The sequence below is a fragment of the Aplysia californica genome, unplaced genomic scaffold (assembly GCF_000002075.1).
Source record: "Aplysia californica isolate F4 #8 unplaced genomic scaffold, AplCal3.0 scaffold00654, whole genome shotgun sequence".
Lineage (NCBI taxonomy): Eukaryota > Metazoa > Mollusca > Gastropoda > Aplysiida > Aplysiidae > Aplysia > Aplysia californica.
This window is the reverse complement of record NW_004797924.1, coordinates 52,610-57,541: the sequence shown is the minus strand read 5'-3', so window position 1 is coordinate 57,541 and position 4,932 is coordinate 52,610. Positions and strand designations below refer to the sequence as shown.

General features: G+C 36.7%; 1 protein-coding gene across 1 annotated transcript in view; it reads left to right on the top strand.

Annotated features, from left to right (window-relative positions):
* Positions 1-4,782: 4,782 nt before the first annotated feature.
* LOC101863930 (protein lin-54 homolog) overlaps positions 4,783-4,932 on the top strand; it is a gene marked incomplete at its 3' end in the record, with an annotated part of 26,887 nt that continues 26,737 nt past the window's right edge. The window contains 1 exon segment of the mRNA XM_005108036.3: positions 4,783-4,932. This exon segment is cut by the window's right edge and continues 9 nt beyond it.

Sequence of the window (4,932 nt, the reverse complement as noted above, 5' to 3'; positions counted from 1 at the left end):
TATAGACTGTATAGTGCTTTGTATATTTGTATAAGGTCAAGCAATCTACTTATCTTAAGTAGACGATAAATGTGCCTGCGGTTGAATATTTGCCTCATTATTGTCCACATGGTTCACAAAGTTACTTGGATAGTCCTACAAGTTCGCGATAACATGGAGGGAAAATATGCATGCCCATTTACAAAAAGTAAATAAACAAATATAAATATATACATATGCCTAAATAAATAAATAAGTAAGTAAGTAAATAAGTAAATAAATAAATAATTAAACCTATGAATAGATGGATAAATATATTAATTAATTAATTATCGGTAATTTTATCAAAATGAATAATTTTAGAATAGGTCAAAACGATAGAATATCCAGAACAAGGGACCTTAAATTTTGAGATGAACGACTGTATAGAAATATCAATCATGTAAGTTCGTATTCGTCATACTTTGTTTTCACCGAAACCTCGGATTCCCCAAATAAATTAGAATATGATCCAACTAATTCTTTGAATGCGAGGCCAGGTTCACTGAGTATGAAACAGCTCCCCACGACAGCACACAGACTGCAATATTATTATGATATCACAGCCCACGACACCCCCACAGACTCCCTGCAACATCCCATAGGAGGTTTCGTAACACATTTCCTCTCAACACCTAATTTCTTCCCACAAAACGCCAAAGTTCAACTGTTCAGAAAAATGAACAAATAATGATAAGCACAACTTAAGAAGTTCAAACAGAGTAACTTAAATGACATTGCTTATGTAATAAATACATTCGACACAATAGCAGTCATTCATTAAGGCAAGCACTAATTTAATAGATTTGAGTATTTTTGCTGGTCATGACAACAGTATCTTGAAACATGACTACAGTGACATTAAAGGGTCATGTAAAGAACATGTCAAAGATTTTTTTGTAAATTTTCGCAAAAAAATGTGGTCACCGTGGCGGCCATCTTGAATTCTTTATGATTTTCACATTTTCTCATTTCTTAAAAAAACAAAACTGTTCAAGATATATAGCCCTCAGAGTTGCAGTGTACATACTTAACACACATAGGTGTGCCATAATGAAAAGAAAACATGATATTTAAGACTATTTTATATGTATTTGGGTGTTACAATAGACAACAAACTCAACTGGCGTGTCCACACTTCTCTCCTGCATAAAAAAGTGAACAAAAGACTATTTTTTCTAAGAAAGCTAAAGTATTTTAAAGTTGATAAAACATTGATGTCCATGTTCTACCATTCAACCATAGAGAGTATGATCAATTTTTGCATAAAAGCATGGGCCGGGAACACAAGACAACAAGATAAAGAAAAATTAAATCGACTAATACGGAAAGCATATAAAATTTCAACATCTTCATTCCCCTACTTGGATGAATTGTACATAACAGCTTGCACTAAGAAAATTAATTCAATCTTTTTAGACAACAAACATCCCTTATTCCCTCAAATAAATACATCAGTCAGAAGTAAAAGACCCATGCTTCTGATCTGTAACAAAGAAAGATACAGAAGGTCATTTTTACCATCATCTATCAAAATGCTTCTATCTTAACCATCTTGTTGGGGTGTACTTACGACCTTAGAGCATGCATCAAAATAACATTGAGTGTGTATCTAGCTTACGATTATTATTGTTTATATTGCTGCTCATTTATATTATGCATGTGATTGTAAGCCTACTTGTGTGTGTATGTGTGTGCACGTGCGTACGTGTGTGTGTTTGTGTGTGTGTGTGTGTGTGTGTGTGTGTGTGTGTGTGTGTGTGTGTGTGTATACTCGTGGTGTAACACCAAACCAATGTGCCAGGATCTGGACAATAAAGTTGTATCTTATCTAATCTTATCTTATCTTATAATTATATACCTTAGTTTAAAAAATCACCCTACTAACACAGCCAAGAATTTTGTCCAATTCAAAGGCAATATGCCCAAAATCTCTTCATAGCGGCATTTAGACACCACTTCTACACATCCTTGCAAAATGTCACATAAATATCTTGGAAAACAACTTGGCAATTTGAGAAAATTTTCAGTGACGGGTGCTGAAATGCCAAAGGGAGGCACGAATTGAATTAATTGAAATGATTGTGTCATCAGCTCTTAGAGAAACTCCCGAATCTGTTTGGTAGAATCTGTTGACCTATTTCAACGGCTTACAGTGTTTTTGAATGAATGGGAGTTATTTTACCAGATTGATCATTAAATGCCGTTTTCAGTGGTATACCATATGTCAACCTTCTATTCAAAGTAACATATTATGCTGGTTGCTACAATTACAATGTTTTATAAACCAAAACTAACAGCTTAGGCCTTTTTTGCAATCCATAAAGATTACCCATTGGTTACAAAAACAGAAAATGTGTATAGTTTTGGTGTTTTCTTAAGGTTGGAAACATGTGGAACATGTAGTATAATGGTGTAACATTATTTCTAGCCCCGAATCTGGAAATCGATTTTTCAAGCCAAAAACACCAAAAAAATTGTATTAGTGCTTGCCTTAAGTACCGTACATCCGCAAAATACGACGGTTTATTTATTTATTTATTTATTCGTTTACACGTTCATTCATTTAATTATTCATTTTTTCACTCATTTATTTAAGAAAAATTATTTATTTATATATGTATGCGTTTATTTACTTATCTAGGTTTATTATTACGGTATTTTTAGCGTCGCTATGATGTCCATTTTGACAATGAGTCATGATTCTTTTCGAAACCAGAACACATTGTATTCTTACAGAAGAACTTTTTTTAAAAATCACGAAATGCATGTACACGTAGCCTATAACCTATTGGTTATGACAGTAAAAAGACTTGGATCACACTTAGATTGTAACTCACATTTTGGTCAACTGCGCTTCAGGGGCGGGCGTTTGGTTAGTAAACTGGAAGAGACGGAGATGTTTGCATTCCGATCTTGCTGGGCAACTGGCACTGGCATGCCCACAGCAGAGCTACTAAGCTTCAAGGAGTGAACGGTGAACGCAGACGGTGGGTGAACTGTACAACATGATGCACACAGGCCTACACAGGCCCTATACTTTAAAAAAAATTTATATGTTTTGTTAGTTAGTTCGTTACTACCAACTGCTTAAGTTGTAAGCCTACGGTCCCTATACTTAACTAATGTAGGCTAAATTTGCCCCGCAAGGTCGTCAGTGAACCAGCCGCCAGAGCAGGTACACTACGCTAGCCTATACAAGACGCAGAGCACCCACTGTGTGTCTGCAATAAACCATTTTGGCACCTGCATAGTGATAATCTTCCTTTTTATTCCCGCACGACTTTGTATAATTAGGCCTTCTATCGCAAGGAGGTTACAGATTATCGTTACACGCCCGATGCTTGAGGCTAGGGGAAATAACTTATCATAATATTGTTCTTCATCTAGTCATAGCAGAATCGTTTCCCTTGGCGTTAGGTAGCCTCTATGGCATGGAAAGTCAGCAGCGCATCAAGCCTAAACCCTGTTCAAAGAAATCCCCCTTGACCCTGTTATACTGATGGCCCCACCGTGCCGCTTACTGAAGTTCTTCCATGCTCGTTCCAAGTGTAATGATTTTATATTGACTGTATAGTGCTTTGTATATTTGTATAAGGTCAAGCATGTGCTTGATTTGTTCGCCTCTTGCTATGGGTACCAATCTATACTTGCGACAGACATATATTTATATAACAGATATAGATAGATCGATAGATCGATAGATCGATAGATAGATAGATAGATAGTTAGATAGATAGATAGATAGATAGATAGATAGATAGATAGATAGATAGATAGATAGATAGATAGATAGATAGATAGATCGACAGATCGATAGATTGATAGATTTATATAAAAAGGAAAGGATAAATTACTGTAGGCCTGCTGTAGACATTTTTTTGCTTCCACTGCAAGACGCCAATGACTGACTTCAAAGGTGAACTTCATTATCATTGAGTACAAAATTCAATTTAATGGGGGTATTTTGCGGTTACAATCTTGGGTTTCCTTCCATTGACGGCGCAGGTTTCCTGGCGGCGCTAAAATCTCAAGTGAAGTTGGATCACCCATATTAAACCTATGCCGAAGGCTTAAACGCACAGACTTCTCGCACTGGTCTGTTCAGAAAATACATCTCGATGGATGACAGCATGCAGTGGCTCTTTGGGTTTTGGCCCTGGTCTGGAACTTTCGAATTCTTGTCAAGTTTATATTATTATACATGTAGGCTACATAGTAAGAGTAGGTTATATAACCAACTGAGCCATTGGCCAGCTGTTTCGGTGAAACAACAGGGGAACTAACTCGACAGAATTGTGAATAGCAACGAGAACAAAAGGGGAAGCAACAAAAATTAAAACTCCCCAAGTGTACTTTAACGGGCAAAAACGATTTTTTCAATCAGCCCCCTTCATCCTCCCCTCCAAGAAAGTTCTGAATTCACAGGACCAACCCAAAATCAATGTGAAAGTTGTAGGGCGAGGCATTCACCGTGATGTTTCGGTGTTGCACTATTCACGGTCAGGGGAAGAAACTCGGATATCGGAACAGCTATTATTGATTAGAATGAAACATCTTTTTATGTCACCACGATCAATTTTTGCTATGATGTTTTTTAATACTTGAAAATCAAAACAGGCTGGAAAAGTTTTCCTATTTCATGGGTAATCATGTTTTTCCTCACGAAAGTAGGAAAACGTGATTTCGCGAAAAAATTGACATTTTTGGGTGTAATGGAAAACAGCCAATCGCGTGCCTCCTTCGTGGTGGTGTCGGAGCTTCGCGGAGCGAAGGTGCCAAATAGTGCGGAATATTATGGGATGGCAATGGTGGGCGCGTGATTTTGAACAAAAAGTTGAACTAAACCTTATGGGTTGACGATACAATACAGTCCCATACGGTTCCTTTAATTCCATGAATGGATGAAAAAAA